The 21,385-nt window shown below is 35.0% G+C and overlaps 1 pseudogene; it reads left to right on the top strand.

Moving 5' to 3' along the window:
* Positions 1–21,385, top strand: part of LOC124887727 — a 129,427-nt pseudogene that overhangs the window by 66,006 nt on the left and 42,036 nt on the right.

Below are 21,385 nucleotides of genomic sequence, written 5' to 3'. Positions count from 1 at the left end.
GTTATGCCTATAATTTCTTTATAAGGCTCGTATTCTTATTTACACTTGGATGCTCAAGTCGTATCTTCTTAACACATTGTTTTTCTTCTGCTTCTTGGTTTTTGTTGTTCATATGAGTCATCCTCTAAGTCATATGATGTGTTGACGACTCGTGAGAAAACTTATACCTTGCAGTAACTTGGTCTTTTTAGGTTTTTTTCTTACATTTTTGTCCCAACACTCTTGTAAACCTATTTTACCTACAATAAACATTAAAGTGCATCATATACACTTAAATAACCTAAGTACATGCATAAATTCATAGTTTTAATCATCGAAAGTGCCATGTTCCCACGACACATTAGAATCCATATTATTAGTTCTTAACCTATGAACTTAAAAAAAGGGCAGACTGGTGAACCAATGCTACTGCTATGCGTGGTGTTCAGGGAAGGGCCCCACTGCAAGGGTGTATGTATGCAACCTTACCTTGCATTTCTGATAGAGGCTGTTTCCAAAGCTTGAACCCGTAACGTCCTGATCACATGGCAGCAACTTTACCAATTACTCTAAGGCTCCCCTTCCTCAACTTACAAACTTTCCTATCCAAAATCTCCATCGAGACTTTCTCATAAGACAAGGAATCCAAAATACCAATATCTTCCACAAGAACAATCAATGAAGGCTCACCCACAGACTTCTTCAACACCAACTTATGGAACACAAGATGAATAGAAGTCATACTCGCAGACAACTTCAATTCATAAGAAATATTCCCAACTCTCCTCACAATTTGATACGGACTAATAAAATAGGTAATGATCTTCCCCCTCTTTCCAAACCTAATCTCTCTCTTCATAGGAGAACCTTTAAGAATACCCAATTGTTAACCTCAAACTCCAACTCCCTTTGCCTTACATCCGCCTAACACTTTTAGCGAATTTGAGTAGTCTTAAGCCTTTATCTACACACCTTCAACTTCTCCATGGATTAATGAACCAAGTACAAACCAAACAACCTAGTCTCACGAACCTCAAACTACTCTATAGGAAACATGAAACTTTTACCGTAAAGAGTCTCAAAAGGATCCATCTGAATACTCTAATGATAGCTATTATTGTACGTAAATTCAATCAGAGGCAAGTGATCAACCCAACTACACTTAAAATCAATCACACATGGATTTAGCATATCTTCTAAAGTCTAAATAGTTCGCTCCGCTTGTCCATCTATTTAAGGGTAAAAAGCGGTGCTAAATTTCACTCTAGTACCCAAACCTTTCTGAAATGAACTCTAAACGTTAGAAGTAAACTGCGTACCTCAGTCTAAAATGATGGACACAGTCATTCCATGAAACTTTACTATCTTTTGAATGAACGACTGGGCATAGTCCTCTCTAGACTAGTTAGTCCTCACAGGTAAGAAGTTAGTAGACTTAGTAATCCTATCCATCATAACACAAATGTAATCATATTAACTTCGAGACCATGGAAAACCCATAATGAAAACCATATTGATCATCTCCCACTTCCAGATTGGCAATTCTATCTCCTGGGACATGCGGCCAGGCCTCAAATGTTCAACCTTATCTTGTTGACAAACTATACATTTGGCAACAAAACATGCCACATCCCTCTTTATGTTGTTCCACCAATAGATTTCCTTTAAGTCATGGTACATCTTAGTCGATACCGAATAAACTATATATCGAGACTCTTGAGCCTCAATCAACCTTTCTCGTAGCCCATCAACATTGGGAATACACAATTTTCCTTAATACCTCGAAATTCCATCTCCCTCAATCATGAATGCCATAACCTTTAATTGACCCATATCATCCTTAATCTACATAAGTATAGGATCCAAAGTCTGCTTCTCCTTCACCTCAGAACCAAGAGATGATTTAACCACATCATGAATAATGGCTCTTCAATTCTCAAAGTTCAAAAGACGAACTCCCAAGTTAGCCAACACATGAATATCCTTCACCAACCTTCTCTTTTCATCATCAATATGGGATAATCTACCCATAGATAGCCTACTAAGAGCATCAACTACAATGTTAGCTTTACCTAGATGGTCGTGAAGAATCATATCATAATTCTTAAGAAATTTTAGCCATCTCCTCTTCCTAAGATTCAAATCCTTCTTAGTTAACATATACTATAAGCTCTTATGATATTAATAGATATCCACATGCACCCCATACAGATAATGGCGCCACATTTTTAACACAAAAACCACAACCGCCAACTCTAAATCGTGAGTCAGGTAATTTTTCTCATGAACCTTAAGATTCTTGGAAGAATCGGCTACAACCTTTCTATGTTGCATCAAGACACAACCCAGTCCCACTCGGGATGCATCACAACACATAACAAAACCATCAATACCTTCGGGCAGGGTCAAAACTAGCGTAGAAGTCAACTTACTCTTCAATTTCTCAAAACGACCATCATAAGCATTGGACGATAAGAACTTGAACTTCTTCTAAGTAAACTTTGTGAACGGAGTAGCAATAGAAAATAAAATCTTAAAAAACCTCAAATAGTAACCAACCAAGCCCAAGAAACTCCGAATGTTGATTGTAATTGTGGTCTAGGCCATTTCTTAATCACCTCCACTTTTTGTAGATCCACATTGATCCCTTTACTGGACAAAATATGCCCAAGAAACATCATAACATTCAGCAAAAACTCATATAGCATACAACCACTGATACTTAAGAGTCTACAACACAATTTGAAGGTGCTTGGCATGATCCTTCCCATTCTTAGAATACACCAATATATCATATATGAAGTCTATCATAAATAGATCTAGAATCTATTTAAATACCCAATTCATAAGATCTATTAAATAAACTACGATATTAGTTAACCCAAATTCCATAACCCAAAACTCATAATAGCCATTCTAGGTTCAAAAGGCAGTCTTGGGGATATTAACCTCCCAATTTTCAACTGATGATACCTCAAATGAAGATCAATCTTCGAGAAGCATCTAGCACCCTAAAGCTGGTCAAAAAGATTATTTAATCCTCAAAAAGGATACGTATTTTTCACTGTGACTTTATTCAGCTGTCGATAGCCTATACACATTTGAAGGGACCCATCCTTCTTATGCACGAAAAGTAAAGGAGCACCCCAAGGAAAAACATTAAGAGAATGAAACCCTTATCAAGAAGAACTTTTAACTTCTTCTTTAGATTCTTTAATTCAAGTGGAGCTATTGTAACAAATAGAAATATGCTAGGTATCTAGTAGAAGATCAATCCTAAAATTAATTTCCCTATCAAGAGGAACTCTATGAATATCATCGAGGAATACATTAGAAAACTCATTAACCACAAGGATAGATTTCAAAGAGGTACCAACAAAATTAGAATACGTAACCTAATCTAGGTAATATAGAGACCCTTTAGAAATCAGTTTCTTAGTTTTAAGATAGGAAATAAAGCTCCCTATAGGCACTAGGGAACTTTTCTCCCATTTAATTACTGGCTCATTAGGAAATTAGAAACTGGCCTTTTGGGTCCTAGAATCCAGATATACATAGCACGAATGAAGCCAATCCATCCCGAAGATTACATTGAAATCCACATTCTCCAACTTTATAAAATCTACCAATGTTTTCCTTTGAAAGAAGGACACCACACAACCCCTATAGATATTTATAGAAACTATAGAATCACCCACGAGAGTAGACACAAAGAAGGGTTCAGAAATATTTTAAAATACCCTGGGTTTGGACCCTTAGAAAATTTCCTAGATTTTATGATTTTGGACATCACACGACTTGTGGGTACCAATCATATGATGGGTTATGATTTTTATGCTCTTGTTCGTATGCTAACCAGTGTTGGTTGGTGGGTTAGATTGGTTTTTGGAATTGGTACGACTTGGTAGGTACTAGTTGTATGGTTGGTGATGGGTTGTATGGTTTGAGTTTTTTCTTCACTTTATATGATACTTAGTAACTTAACTTGGATCTGATTATGAGTGTCCCACCATGAGCTATAAGATAGGGTAAGAGTTATACCATTGACTCATATGGTAGATAATGTTCAAACTTCCTTTGATTCTATTCTGCCAGAGATACAGTTTAGGCGTACTACTTGTAGGGTTAGTTACGACTTGGTTTGGGTAAGTCATAGATTTGATAGTGTTAGGTCTAAGAGGGATGCCTAGGGTATGAGTGGTGGGTACCACTCTTAAGGAAGGGTACGACTGGTATGAAGGAGTCATACCATCTGATAAGAATTTTAAGAAGTGTAAGTTTGATGTAATCTAGACATTTCCCCACTTAATCTCTTAAGGACCCATGACTTATATCACTATTGGGACATTATTTACCCTATTATTCTAAGCTTAAACACTTAGAAACTCTCTTTAATTATCTCTAAGGTTATATGATAAAGAAAGATTAGGGTTTCATCTAGAGGATCCATTTGTGGCTTGTACGGGTGATTTCTTTCATTCATCTTCATAATCTAAGGCATGTACTCTTCCATCATTGTTAGTTCCAACTAAAGGCATCTTTTATACAATGTTTTCATGGAATGATTATTGTATGGTTTTGGGGTTTTTAAATATATGTTGGGGGCTTTGGTATTAAATGTTTGGTTATGGTTTTCACATGTTTTAATTATGAAATTATGTGCTTTAATGGTGGTTTGGACAATTTGTTTCATGAGAATGGTTAATTGGTAATTGGATATGGTTTTGGAAACACTATACCCCAACATGTTTGATAAAATGCAAATGAGAATGCTTTTACTATATTATTGGACTTTTAATGGAACTATTGCATGGTATGGTTTGGTAATTGAACCCTTTTTGGCAATAATGGTTTAAATGGTTTGGAACGGTTAAATGGTAAAGTATGGTGGTGATTGTTATGGTTAATTAAACAGCATTGTGGGGTAGAAGGGAATCCCCCAAGTAAAAATGTTAATGAATAACTTGTGGGGTAAATGGGAATCCCCAAAGCAAACTTAATAATGGAACACTTATGTGGTACATGGGATTCCCCCATGTTAAATTTATAATGTAATCTATGGGTACATAGGAATCCCTTTACATAAAAAGGTTGGCTAAGGACATTTATTGCAACCTATAGTCGATATGACGATACCACTACATATAGCCTTGGTTAATAGTAATGGAATAATAGTTTGGTTCGACGGTAATGGTTTTAATTAGGTAATAATGGTGAGGTGTGATAACTAATCATGAAGGTCTGATTCCAGTGGATGGACACTAAAAATTCATGTGTGCCGACATGACGGTTGGTCATTTTGACCATACATGATACTATGAAGTATATAGGAATCCTCTAAGTACACTATACATGCGTATCGTGTCGAGCGAATGGTACTTGGCACCCTACTCTTATGGTATCTCTAGTTCTTGTGGGTACACACATCAGGGCCCGTTCAAGGGGTTACACTTGACCTATATTGCCCTGGGTGGTTCTAGGACGGTTAAGCTACACATACCCAGGTTAATTGTCTTAAAGGCTTGCTAAACTTGGCTCCTTTACCCGACATGGTTATATATATATGTATGGTTGCGTGCATAATTTTGGCTTATTTAGTTTTACTTGATGGAATTATTTTATCCATATCCTAAGTTCATGTTAGCGTTTACCTACTAACCTTTTTTTGGGTGGTTGTATCCCCATGTGATGCAGAAATTGGCCATTATATCATTTCCAGGTACTCAGATGTTTCAATCTCACAACCTGGAATTAGGAACAGGTGTTGCAGTTGCAACAACCTTTAGTGCAATCACACTATCTCCTCTACACATTGAGGTGAAATCTCCATTCAATAGATGTGATCGCAGAGGCACCAGCTATTTGCTGAAACTTAGAAATTTTCCAAGTTTTTGCCAAGGCCTCGGAATCCATATACATAAATGAACTATGTAACTATACTAAGTTTCATATTCTTGATGCAATGGCAATGTTATATTTTCCATCCAAGGTCATTTTAACAAATGTGGGTCCCATATATAAATTTTCAATTTTTCAACTTTCCGATCAATAGGTCAAAATATGCTTGGGTGCCTTGGGATTCAAACCAAAGGTCTACCTAGCCTAAAATTGAATTTTTGGAGCTACTAGTGAAGTTAGAATTTGCATCTGAGGTCATCTAATAGGAGTTTTTGTTTGAGATCAAATCCTGACCAACAAAAGCTCCAAAATAGGAAAATGTGCTTAATTTCATATGAACCACCCGATCATAGAGCTAAAATTTGTGATAAGTCATAAATGACCTATAACTATTGTGGTAAGGTTTGAAATATTAAAATTGCACACAAATCAAGGAAATAACCTGGACGGTCATACAATGAAGAAGACACTTAAAACAAAACCAAATGACTTAGGAATCAAGCCACCCACCCCTGTAATCCATAAATATCAAAATATAACTATAACAAGAGATAAGATGACAAAGCACATTAAATTTTAAAAATCACTATAAGGTTTGCTACATCATCCGCCACTAAAATACACATTTGTTCTCAAATGTCAAGAAAGGTATTTGGAGTATCAAAAGGATGCGGATATACACTCTATATGTCAAACTCTACCTCTAACATAGCCTCTTTTACTATATAATTCTTACATAAGATCAATACACTAGGACCTTAAATTTTTAGCCATCCTATAAAACTAGTTATTGGCTCTTCATTGAAACTCAAATTATGATCCAAACTAATTGAGTTCCATAGGATATCATAAGAAACAACCAAATGATACCACTTCAACATCAAAACAAAAAATATAGGATGCATAGCTCAAAGTTTTGCAGGAAAGGCCAACTTTTATTCCACCTTCCCCATATATCGAAGAATATCAAAGGGGATAATAAAACTCAAACTAATATTTACCTTCATCCAAAAACATATAACACCATTTATAGAAATACTTTTAAAGAAACTCTCTTACCTTCCTAAAATCTTAATCACAAATCCTTCAGTCTACATTACACTTTTCACTACTCTATGTTACGAAGAACCTATATTCTGCCAGCCTCACTTAATCCATAGACTACCTTAACTAATCCATGACCTAAGGCCTAGGATATAATGAGTAAAACCATCTAACTGAGGATCTACATATGCTTTTATACAATACCTCAAATAGTGCCATCCGCAGAGAGGAGGAACAAGTTCTTTAAATATGGTCAGATTGGTCATATGCAGAGGGATTATCCTTCCACGGTTTCTTCTGGGAAAAAAATATTCTTGTTTATACTTTATCATATCCTAAACCAAAAGGTGCTACTTTTGCTTCTGGCTCTGACATTGGTCAAAATGGTCTGTATGCTTTTGCCACTCGCCAAGATTCTGAGGCATCCCTAATGTTGTTATTTGTATGCTTAAAATTTTCTCTAATGATCTATATTATCAAATTAATCTTGGTTTATTATGTGACCCCTTATGTGGCTATCTATTTTGGCTTTGATCCTTAGTATATTTTGGACCCCTTCTTTGTGTCCACCCAAGTGGGTGACTCCCTTATGGCTAGAAGAGTCTATAGGTATTGTGTGTGTCAGTCTATGGTAGGTATACCTTGGTGGATCTAATATTATTGTCTATGTTAGATTTGAAATGATTTTGGGGATGGATTTATTACATTCGTGCTATGTGTCTCTTGATTGTTAGACCCAAAGGGTTAGTATCCACTTCCAAAATAAGCTACTGATTGAATGGGAAGGTAGTTCCCCAGTCCTAACGGAAGGTTTATTTCATATCTTAGATCCCGAAAATTGCTTTCTAAAGGGTACCTCTATCACTTAGTGCATACTAAGGATTCTAGATCCATAGGTCCTTCTTTGGAAACTTCCCCCGTGGTCTATGAATTTCCTGAGGTGTTACCTGATGATCTTCTAAGTGTTCCTCCAGATAGTGAAATTGATTTTAAAATTGATCTTCTTTTGAACACTCATCCCATTTCTATACCTCCTCACATAATGGCTCTCATTGAGTTTAAAGAACTTAAGGAGGAACTGAAAGATCTTATTGACGTGTTTTATCCGTCCTATAGTTTCTCCACAAGGTATTCCTATTCTTTTTGTGCCAAAAAAAGATGGGTCCCTTTATATGTGTATTAATTACCGCCAACTAAATAAGGTGACCATGAAGAATAAGTATCCCTTTACGAGAATCGATGATCTGTTTGATCAGCTTCAGGGTGCTAAATTTTTTTCAAAGATTGATCTTGGTTGGGTCACCATCAGATGAAGATTATGGAGGTGAATATCCGTAAGACTTCTTTCTCAACCCAGTATGGTCATTTTGAGTTTTTGTTGATGTCCTTTGGTTTGACCAATGCCTCGACAATATTTACAAACCTTTTAAAATGGGTTTTACATCAATTCTTGGATTTGTTTATGATTTTCTTTATTAATGATACTTTGTTATACTCTAAGATTGAGGCAGATCATGCCAATCACCCCTACCTTGTGTTACAAACCTTAAAGAAGCAATGGTTGTATGCATAATTTTCTAAGGGTGAGTTCTGGATAAATGTTGTGACTTATTTGGGACATATTATTTCTAGTAAAGGGATCATGGTGGATATACAAAAAGTGGTGATGGTTTATAAGTTCCTAGACCCACTACTCTTACTGACATTCAGAGCTTCTTGGGTTTAGATGATTACTATAGAAGGTTCATGAACAGTTTTTCTTCTATTGCTGCCCCATTGACTAAGTTGTCATAGAATAAGGTAAAATCCTTATAGTCTAATGCTAGTGAATGTAGTTTTGAGAAGCTAAAGGATAAGTTGACTTTAGCTATGGTTTTGATCGTACCTGAAGGCACTGATGGTTTTGTTGCCTATTGTGATACATCACAGGTATGTCTAAGTTATGTGTTGATACAATATGGCAAAGTGGTTGCATATGCTTCTAGATAGTTTAAAGTTCATGTGAAGAATTATCTAACCTATGATTTGGAATTGTTGGCTGTTGTGATATCATTAAAGATCTGGCAGCATTATTTGTGTGGGGTCTATATTGATATTTATTCTAATCATAAGAGCCTAAAATACATATTCACTTATAAGGAGATAAATCTTAGGAAAAAGAGGTGGCATGAGTTTCTCAAGGACTATGGCTTTAGTATTCACTATCATCCAAGTAAAGCTAACATGGTTGTTGAAACTCTTAGCAGGTTATCCATGGGAAGTTTATCTTATGTGGATAAAGAGAAATGGGATTAGGCTAAGGGTTTTCACCGTTTGGCTAATCTTGGAGTTTGTCTCTTGGATTTCAAGGATGGTGGTGGAATATTTTAAGAGTTGGCAAGGTCATCTCTTGGTGGTGAAGTGAAGGAGAAATAGATGTTGGATCTTATTTTTATGCAAATCAAGAATAATGTAGGTAGGCAGATAGTGATGGTTTTTGAGATTGGTTGTGATGATATTTTGACGTACCAAGACTATATGTTCCCAATGTTGATGGGTTGCAAGAAAGAATTTTGGCCGAAGCTCATGAGTCACATTATACTATTTATCCTGGATAGACGAAATATATGACGATCTTAAGGAAATTTATTAGTGGAATAACATAAAGCAAGGTGTGTTCAATTTTGTAGGTAAGTTCATGATATGTCAGCAAGTGAAGGTGGAGCACTTGAGCGCCGGTGGGTTAACTCAAAAGATTAAACTGCCGGTACAAAAGTGGGAGATAATTAATATGAATTTTGTTATTGGTCTTCTACGGTCTCGTCAGCAGTTTGATTAAATTTGGGTCATCGTGGATAGGATGACTAAGTCTTCGCACTTCTTGCAAGTCTGGACTAATTTCTCTTCTGAGGATGAAGCCAAGACGTTCATTGAAGAGATCTTGAAGTTGCATAGTACTCTAGTTTCCTCCATATCTGATCAAGGTACCAGTTCTCATCTCAATTTTGGAGGTCATTTCAGTGAGGTTTAAGGACTAAGGTAACCCTTTGTACCTCCTTCCACCCCTAGATGGATGGGAAAGAGGAAAGGACAATTCAAGTCCTGGAAGATATGCATCGAGCTTTTGTTTTTTATTATGGAAGTAGTTGAGCTGACATAGAATTTACCTACAACAACAGTTATCACTCTAGCATTAGTATGGCTCCGTTTGAGGCCTTATATGGTATGAGGTATAGGTATCCTATTGGATGGTTTGAGGCTGGTAAGAATAAGTTGTTTGGCCCTGATTTGGTTCACTAATCCATGAATGATATGAAGGTGATTCGGGATATGTGTAAGGCCACCAAAAGTCAACAAAGTCTTTTGTAGGCATAAGGCGAAGGGAGTTGGAGTTTATTGTTGGTGATTGGGTGTTCTTGAAGGTATCTCCCATGAAGGGAGTGATACAGTTTGGTAATAAGGGGAAGCTCAGTCCCTGTTATGTCAGTTCGTACTTGGTTTTGAAGAGGGTTGGTAATGTTGCATATGAATTTGAGTTTTCTTCTAGCTTGAGCTTCATTCATCCAGTGTTTTGATGTAGAGAAAGTGTATGTGTGATTCTTCAACAATTTTTCCTATGGAAAAGGTGTGTATTTCGAATTCTGTATATTATGAGAAAGTCCCATTTGAGATTTTTGATCGTCAAGTCCGTCGGTTGCGGACTAAGAATTTGCTTCGGTAAAGGTTCTTTGGAGGAACCAAAGGGTTGAGGAAGCTACTTGGGAAAACGATGAGGACATGGAGTCAAAGTATTCATTCTTATTCCTTATTTTAGATAATCGTGATTGAGGTATGTGTATTACTTGACATTTTTTTCTCTCTTTGGTAAAGGTAAGTGTGGTCGTGTTTGAATATTGGTAGAAGAAGAAGGCCTATCATAGCAAAAAACTACCTCAACCATTTTGAAATCTACCATAAAATTATCCTTCGTCAACAGGGGAATTACACTGTTACAACTCATCTCCGAATACAACATAGAGACTAGTTTAGTATATAAAAGGGAGGAAGGTAATACTCTGAATGTCAGTAGCTCACCCTATGTCTCCGAACCATGTTGCTCCACTTGATGCACACAACACCGATGATAAGCCCAAATATGATCTGTTGACTGCAAAAGTGTAGTATGAGTACCAAACACATGTTACTCAGTAGGAAACTGCCAGCTGAGCTCCAACGATAATGCAGATATATACAAGATATAAATAGAAATAGAACTACACCCAAATATATAACAATCACATAATAAAGCTAGTGAGATAGTAAGGGAAACTATTCTACTCATAGCTAAGAAACTAGCAAAATAAGGCTAAGGAAGTATTATGGATGAACTATCCTATTCCAGCCATACTTAGGAATCTCAACACCGTACCATATATCAGCGGCCAATATACGAATAAATGGTGAAAGAAGGATATATAACAGTATACAAAGCCAAGGAATGAATATATAGTTTGAATAAATGAATAAAGGAAGGGATATACAATAATACCATAGCTACATATAGCTAGATATACATATATATATATACATATATATACATATACATATATACAGACAAGGTCAACTCAAAGCATACTAAATCATCTTTTCTTCATTTTAAGACCTCATAATCTAGATAGGATTTAGTACTAACATACTCAGGGTTTTTAATCCATACGTCTAAATATGTGTTAATTATACATAATAATGAAATTGTATGATAAAAGAGACCAAAATCATACCTCAAATCTTAAATATCAAACCCATAACTAATCTGTCATAAACTAGCCATAACATTAATCAGAACAATGGCAGTAACAATATCAATGATAACGCAAGTAATCGGCTAGTTAGGACAACCAATACCTAGCTGAGCCTTTCATGTACCCCTACTGACACAGGCTCAAAAGGTTCAATACACATACAATACACCATAATTTTTAGTAATCTCTAATACCTATACAACCCCCCATATAGTCTGATAGATATTAGCCATACTGGTGATAGACAATGCACATGCAAGGATGAGTGCAATAGAATCCACAATACCATAACCAATATAGGTATTATAACATACCTGGACTTGAATCAATGAATTTAATAAATATCATATTATCATCATCATAACCATTGTCATCATAATCATCCTCCGACCTTCTTGGGTATATATACAATTGTCATACATAGGGCTAGCCGGACTCAAACCGGTAGATGTACACATAGGCACATCAATATAATCATCATCCACCCTTTTCGGGTATATAATCATAATCATCTTTTGCCTTACTGAGTATTAATATCATCATCACAATACCTTCTGGCATTGACGGGTATTAATTTATCGTCATAATATTCTCTGTCCTAGCTGGGTATATAAGCGTATCATCATAGTTATCCTCCGACCTTGCCGAGTAATAATATGTATTTCCATAAGAATTAGCAAATATATATAGCATCAATACTAAAATCTATCATGGGGTTTTACTTGAAAATTGTATCATCAATACAACGTCTTCCTTCGTACCTTACTGGAGAGATGTGTATCTAGATATATAATAGGAGCACGAACTTAAGCCATGGCTAAAAAGGTGTAAATCCATTAATCTATTACGCAGAATAAACTTCGAGACTAAATTGTTATAAATAAGTAGAAAGGGTTGGGATTTCTCATGACCGGAGTAATTAGTAGTATCAAATTATAGACCAGAATCTGTCTCGGTCAAATCTTTAAAACATCATTATTAATCTATTATATATAAAAGTTATCCATTAATACAAGCAATTACTATTATGAAGAAATCAATTTTTAGGTTAAAGTGGATTTAACCCTTATTGAGGAAAAGTAATAATAAGATCATATTTTAGCTACAATCGCATCATTTACCGATTTAATAATCATGAATATATTGAATCTATGCACACCATCATTAGTATTCAAACAATAGAACAATAAATATCAATTTTCATAAACTAAAATTGCTTCCTTTACAAGGATAAACACCTCCTGGATGTCCAACCGATATCATAACCTGAAATTTGTCCTAATAACTTGTCCGAAATATTCACAACTTCATAATCATGGCCTTAGTCCCAAATACATATCCGGTCATATATGATGACTATGAGGAATATCATCCCTATAGACGAAATATCAACTCGATAAGGAATATCATCTCCATAGGCCAATCATCAACTCTATGAGAAATATCACCTCTATAGGCCAAATATCACATCTATGACTATATCATAGCCACGAGCCCTTAATCATATTTTGGGGAAATGCCATCACGACTCATTTAATCAGGAAGTAACCATACACTAAAGGCTGACTCATCTCAACTATACCTAACATCCATAAATAAGTCAACATGGGCTCACATAAGTCTTGGCCTAAAGTAGGCCAAAAAAACCCATGTCTAATCCTCGAATTATTTATTTAGGCAATTTATACCCCAAATTAGGATAAGGTATCTAAATTCACTTCTAGATGGTAAATATGCCGCAATCAATCCTAAGATAGGAGTTCCACCCAAATACATGAGCTTAATACAACTCCACCTAAATTATGATTTCAAGATAACTAAAACAATCTAAATAAGGGTAATCACATTAACCACCCTTCCAATACTTAAGCCAAATCCCAAGCCTAGCATCATATCATATCCATTCAATGAATTGGTTCAATCCAGGGTGAAGGCAATAGGATTTTAAAAGTGTAATAAGTATTTCACCTTGAGGGTCAAAACCCTCATCTAATCCCCAAACATCATTAATAAGGACTAAGTCATTCCATCCTTAATCAATCTTAACGTCTATATTAACATACAATATATAACATGCATCATCTTACGAAGAAGAGTAGTCAGAAGCCTACCTCAAAGCCAAACTATAAATCCTTAAATCATTCACCAAACATCCTTCTTCACTTCACAATCACAAAATGGAGTTACGCTATCAAAATCATAATCTACACATTATTAGGAGTAAAACAAGACACATATTACTATATTAAGGTTTGGGACAAATTTTTGAGCTAAGAACAGGTTTACCGGGCCCACTAATGGAATCCAACAACTGAAATCAACATGAGGTCCCTCAAAGTACAAGGAAGTTGTGCTCAAAATTTGAGTACAAATAAAACATAATTCCGATCTCAAATTAGGCCGCAAAGTTTATAAATTCAAATAAATAATTTCTCATAATTTATCAAGAAATTAAAGAAAAATTACCATGAATTCAAAGGGAAATGAAGGAATAATGGATAACCAAGCTCCCATAAATCATCTACATGATTAATCTCAAGCTTTGTCTCTCCTTTAGGGTTTTTGGCTCCCAAGACACGAGTGGAAGTAGGCAAAATCTCAGACTAAGGGGTCTATTTATACCCCTTCAAGGTAATTAGATGTTGCAATCGCACAACCTGGTATTAGGAGTAGGTGTGGCATTAGCAACAATCCTTTGTTCACTATCTGCACACTAAGGTGTAATCTCTATTCAATAGGTGTGATCACAGAGGCACCAGCTATTACCTAAAACTTGGAAATTTTCTAGGTTTTTACCAAGGTCCCAGAATTTATTCAAAATTTGATATACACAAATAAACTATGCAACCATACTAAATTCGACATTCTGAATGTGATGGAAAATACGAATTTGGTAGCCGAGGTTGTTTTGACAAAATATGGATCCCACACCTAAATTTTCAATTTTTCAACTTTTCGACCAATAGGTCAAAATAATCTTAGGTGACTGGGGCCCCAAACCAAAGGTCTACCGTGACTAAAATTGATATTTTGGAGTTGCTAGTGTAGTAAAAATTTTCATCCGAGGTTATCTACTAGGATTTTTGGTTTGAAACCAAATCCTAACTAGCAAGAGCTCTAAAATAGGGAAATAAGCCTAAAATCAAAATGAACTGTCCGATCATTGATCCTGCAGTTTTGGTAAGTTATAAATGACCTATAGCCGCTGTAGGAAGTCTCAAAAAGCTAGAATCACACACAAATCAAGGAAATGATCTGGAGGGTCATTACAATGAAGAAGATACTTAAAACAAAACCAAATGAATTGGGAATTATCCCACCCATTCCTATAATCCATAAATATCAAAGTACAACTATAACGGGGGATAATATGATCAAAACACAATAAATTTCAAAAATCACTATGAGGTTTGTTACATCATCCACCACTAAAATACATGCCTGTTCTCAAAAGTAAAGGAAGGTACCCAGAGTATCAAAAGGCTGGGGATACCCATTTCGTATGTCAAACTCTACTTCTAGTATAACCTCTTTAACTAGATGATGCTTACACAGAATCAATACTCTTGGACCTTAAATTTGTAGCCGACCTATAAAAATAGTTATTGGCACCTCATTGAAACTCAAATTTGGATCCAAAATAATAAAGTTCCACAGGATTACATGAGAAACATCCAAACAATACCACATACACATGAAAATATAAAAGGTATGATGCATTGTTCAAAGTCTCAGAGGTAAGGCCAACTTATAGTCCACCTCCCCCATATATTCAGGGATATCAAAAGGGCTAATAAACCTCAAACTAAGCTTTCTATCTTGCCAAACCTTATCATACCCTTTTTTACTGGTACTTGCAATGAAACTCACTTACCTTCTTCAAATCTTAATCATGAACCCTTCAGTCTACATTAATCTTTTGACTACTTTGTGTTGCCAAGAGCCTATCTTTTCTCAGCCTCACGCGATCCATTGGCTACGTCAATAAATACATGACCCCAGGCCTAGGATATAAAGAGTCAAATCATCCAAATAAGGATCTACATCTGCTCCTATACAATGCCTCAAGTGGTTCTATTTGAATATTAGAGTGATAATTATTATTGTAGGAAAACTCTGCGTAGTGTAAGAACTCATCCCAGTGACAACCTAAACCTAAAACATCAACTAAAAACATATCATCTGACACTTATGTAGTGCAGTTTGATTGAAAATCAATCTAAGGGTGAAATGATGTACTCATATCTAATTGAGTACCCAACTCACAATATAGAATCTCCATAAATTCAAAGAACGTTACATACTGCAATCCAAAATAAAAAATATGGGTATGCCATATGGTTAGACTATTACATAGATGTAGATCTTAGCTAGATTCTCTACATTGTAGTTCATTTCTAGAGGTACAAAATGCATTGACTTAGTCAACCTATCCACGGTCACCCAAATAAAATTAGATCTCCGCAAGGCCCAAGGTAAACCAACTATGAACTCCATAGTAATATGCTCCTACTTCTACTATAGAATAGGTACATTATAAATCACACCACTTCGTCTCTAGTGCTCATACTTTACTTGCTGGAAATTCAAAAAGTTAGGTACAAACTCCATGATATATTTGCTTATTCCACAAAATCATTAATTCTTCTTTGGGTCATGATACATCTTAGCTACTCTAGATAAACAGAATAACTTAAAATCTAAGTCTTTTCCATGATCAATCTCATCAAATCACCAACCCTTAGCACACAAACCCGACTCTTGGCCTTAAAAAATCCCTCCAGATCAAGGAATGATTCATAGCCTATTCACTTAACACCTTTTATTAGGTCACCCTTGACTTATCATCATCAAATTGGTGTTCCTAAATATGCTCTAATTACATGGACCTAGATAAGAACAAACCCACCTAAATTTACAAATATAAAGTCGAACAAACTAGTTTGATAATGACTAAATGTCCAAGGCTAGAGGTTGCTCCTTAGCCATGAGGAAAGATAAACTCACAATTCTTGCTACCTTCTGGCTTAAGAAATCAGCTACCACATTCACCTTGCTAGGATAATAAAGAATTATAAGGTCATAATTTTTAAGCAAATCCATCTTCGTATGTTTAATCATATAGAGGTCTCTCTTCCTGAAGAAGTATTAAAGGATATGATGCTTGGTGAAGATATCACTATTGATCCCTTAAAAAAAATATCACCACAACTTCAAAACAAACACTACACCTTCTAAACAAAAACTACACCACTAACTCCAAATCATGGGTGGTGTAGTTTTTCTCATGGGTCTTCAATTGTCTAGAGGTATAAACTATCACCTTATCTTTATACATCAACACACCATCTAAGCTAGCTCTTCAGCTATAATAATACATTGTAAAACCTTCACCTTCCATACCAAAATTCACGATTGTATTTGAAGTAAATAGCCCTTCACAGGCAAATTCATAATTGCATTTTAAGTTAATAGGCTTGAGCTTGTAAAAGTTGTCCTCATACTCGTTAGACAACTGATATACAATATTTTTCTAAGTAAGCCTAGTTAGTAAAGTTGTGATACTAGAGAATCCCTATACAAACCACCTATAATAGCTAGCTAAGCCCACAAAATTGTGAATAATTGTAGAAGAAGCAAACCTAGCCATAAAATAAACCACCTAAACCTTGTTTAAATCAACCATGAAATCATCCTTTGTCAACAAGGGAATTACACTTTTACAATTCATCTCCGAATACAACATAGAGTTTAGTCTAATACATAAGAGGGAAGAAGGTAATACTCTGAATGTCGGGAGCTCATCCTATATCTCTAAACCATGGATGCTCAACACAATGCACACAACATTGATGATAAGCTCTATTATGATCTATAGGCTGCAAAAAGTATATTATGAGTACAAAACACATAGTACCCAGTAGGCAACTTCCAACTGATTTCCAAAGATAATTTAGATATACAATATCTAAAGAGAAATGGAACTATACTTAAATATCCAGCAATTACATAATAAAGCTAGTGAGATAGTAAGGGAAACTATTCGACTCATAGACAAGAAACTACCATAATAAGTCTAAGAAAGTATTAAGAATGAAATATCCTATTCCAACAGGATATATAACAGTATAAAAGACAAATAAATGATTATACAATCTGAATAAATAAAAGAAGGAAGGGATATATGGTAATACCATTACTATATATATATATATAAAACCTGAGTATGTTAATACTAAATTATGTTTGGATTATGAGTTCTTAACATAAATAAAAGATGATTTAGGTATGCTTCGAGTTGAGCTTGTAAATATATCGTCTAACCCCCTAAACCTGAAGCATCGACTTAAAACGTATCCTCTAACACCTAAATAGTGCACTTTGATTGACCATTAATCTAAGGGTGAAATGATGTACTCATATCAGATTGAATATCCAAATCACACTGTAGAATCTCCATAAATTTAAATAAAGCAACGTACCACATTCAGAAATGATAAAAATGGGTATGCCATGTAGTCAGACTATTTCATGGATGTAGATCTGGGCTTGTTTCTCTATATTGTAATTCATATATAGAGGTAAAAAATCCATCAATTTAGTCAACCTATCTCAGGTTACCCAAACCAAATCAAATCTCTCTAAGGCCCAGGGTAAACCAGCAATGAACTCTATAGTAATATGATCCCACTTCTACTCTAAAATAGGCACAGTCTAAATCACACCACCTAGTCTGTGGTGCTCATAATTAACTTTCTTGTAATTCAAATACTTAGGCACAAACTCCATGATATCTTTATCTATTCCACAACATTATTAATGGTTTTTTTGGGTCATGATACATCTTAGTTGCTATAGATGAATTGATTAACTTAAATGCTAAGTATTGTCCATGATTAATGTCATCAAATAACCAACCTTAGCATACAAACCTGACCCATGACCATAAAATATCCCTCTAGATCAAGGAATACTTCCTTTGACACTACACTTAACATTTTTTTTGGGTTACCCTTGACTTCTCATCATTAAATTGTTGTGCCAAAATCTTCACTAATAATATGGACCTACATATGCAAGAACCCACCCTAATTGAGAAATATCAAGTCGAACAAACTAGTTGGATAGTGACTAAATGTCAAGGCTAGTGGTTGCCCCTCAGCCATGAGGAAAGATAATCTCACCATGCTCGCTGCCTTTTAGCTCAAGAAATTAGTTACCATATTTACCTTTCTAGGATGATAAATAATTAAAAGGTTATAATCTTTAATCAACTCCATCCACTTGTGTTTTCTCATATAAAGGTCCCTCTACCTGAATAAGTAATAAAGGCTATGATGATTGGAGAAAATATCATAGTGGACCCCTTATAAATAATACCAATACAACTTCAAAAAACACTATGTTGCTAACTCCAAATCATGTATGGTGTAGTTTTTCTCATGGATCTCAACTTTCTAGAGGCATAAGCTATCACCTTATCTTTCTACATCAACACACCATCTATAATAACTCCTAAGGCATCATAATACATTGTAAAACCTTTACCCCCATAGGCAAATTCAAGATTTTTTTTAAAGTCAATAAGGTCTTGAGCTTTTAAAAGCTCTCCTCGTACTCATCAAACTACTGAAATACAATATTCATCTAAGTTAAACTAGTTACCAGAGTTGCAATAGTAGAGAAACCCTATACAAACCACTTATAATAGCAAGTTAAACCCATAAGAACTTTGAATATTGGTAGAAGAAGCAGGACTTCCCCAGCAATAATCTACCTCAACCCTGTTCAAATAAACCACTAAATTATTCTTCGTCAACACATTGACACCAAGCTCAACCAAAACTCATGCTTTGAGAACTTGGCATGCAACTTTTCATCCCTCAACCTATAAAGTATGGTACTCAAGTATTTCACATGATCCACATCACTCTTTGGAATACATTAAGATATTATAGATAAACATAATCATAAAAGAGTTAAGATAAGGCTAGAATACTTCACTCATCAACTGTATGAATGTCATTAGGCCATTAGTCATCCCATAAGACATTACTAAAAATTCATAATAACCACACTACATCTAGAAAGTAATTTTTGGGATATTTGAGTCCCTATTTAACAACTGATGATAACTAATCTCAAATCAATCTTAGAAAATACTAAAGCCTCCTAAAGTTTATCAAATATGGCATCAATAAATGGTAGGGGATACTTATTCTTTATGGTCACCTCATTCAAATTCTAGTGTTTAATACACATACCCAAAGATCTATCTTTCTTCTTAGCAAACAACATAAGAGCCTCCCAAAGTGACACACTAAGCTAGGAGCACCTCAAAGTGACAAACTAGGCTAAAAACCCTTATTCAACAAATTTTGAAGCTGATCATTCATATCTTTCAACTCCACCAGAGCCATCTAATAAGGAGTAACATAGATAGACTTAGTAACTAACTCTAATTAAAAGGAAAAATCAATATCCTTACCAGGAGGAGCTCCTGACAAGTTTGTAGAGAACACGTCCATTAACTCCCTAACTAATCTTACTAAGTCCAAAGATGGTGAGGTAATACTCATATCATGAACATAAGCAATGTAATAAATACAACCCTTCTCCAACATTTCCTAAGATAAAAAAAAGATACAACACCCTTTAGATATAAACTCTGAGTACCCTTTACTCTTAATTTATGTGTACCCAACTTAACTAAAATAATGATCCAGACAATATGATACAAAGAGATATAATCCATATCGAAAATTATTTTAGAGTCTACCTATCAAGAATAATAAATTCTACCTTGGTATCATACCTCTAAGGAGTCACAACAAGAATTGGTACACTCGATCTATCAATAAAGAATAACCTAAGGAGGTAGAAACAAGAATAGGTATGGTAAGAGACTAAAACATCATATTAATATTAAGTATATAGTCATATATGAAAGTATAGAACATGGATCAATAATATTGAAGTAGGTCGGTGGAGAATTGTGATGATACATGTAATGAATACATCATAGCCCTCTGGCTTGGTATTTCTTGGAAATACATAACACCAACCATATCTACCCATGCACTGAGTAACCCTATGACCACTACTATGATTAGTTTGGGCTTCACTTATAGCACCTTGCAAACCACTTTTACCACTTTATGAACCTTCTCTGGTTGGTGGTATCGATGCCCCATGACTCTAAAATTGAGAATCCTATAATGAATGATTAAATACATGCCTGGGGAAATCCCACTCTCTATGACCCAACTCATAAAAACCAAAACACCTACTACTAAAAAAATGATGTAAAGTCCTAGAAGAACTAGGATATTATTACGACCTAAATGACCATGAGTAGCAACCACACTAACCCTCAAGTAGGAGAACCATCTAGCCTAAATTTTAACCCAAATGCTTAATTATTTTTAAGATAGAATATCAAAAAAACTCTACCTTAATGATTAATATCACAACAAAACACAATATATAGATACAATTATAGAAAATGCAACTACTTATTGAAATTTTCAATGAACTAAAAGTCATCATATTGCTAAATCAAACCAATATATAAAACAAATATCAAAATTATTCAAAATTTAAAGAATGTCACTTGGTATGGAAGATGAAAAAAAACACTATAAAGATCCATGCCAAATAGGATAGAAAATGCTCACCCTTGGATAAAAATATGTTTGTCACAC

Source organism: Capsicum annuum, chromosome 10 (assembly GCF_002878395.1).
Source record: "Capsicum annuum cultivar UCD-10X-F1 chromosome 10, UCD10Xv1.1, whole genome shotgun sequence".
NCBI lineage: Eukaryota > Viridiplantae > Streptophyta > Magnoliopsida > Solanales > Solanaceae > Capsicum > Capsicum annuum.
The sequence above is the reverse complement of the archived record's forward strand: the minus strand, read 5'-3'. Positions and strand labels throughout refer to the sequence as shown.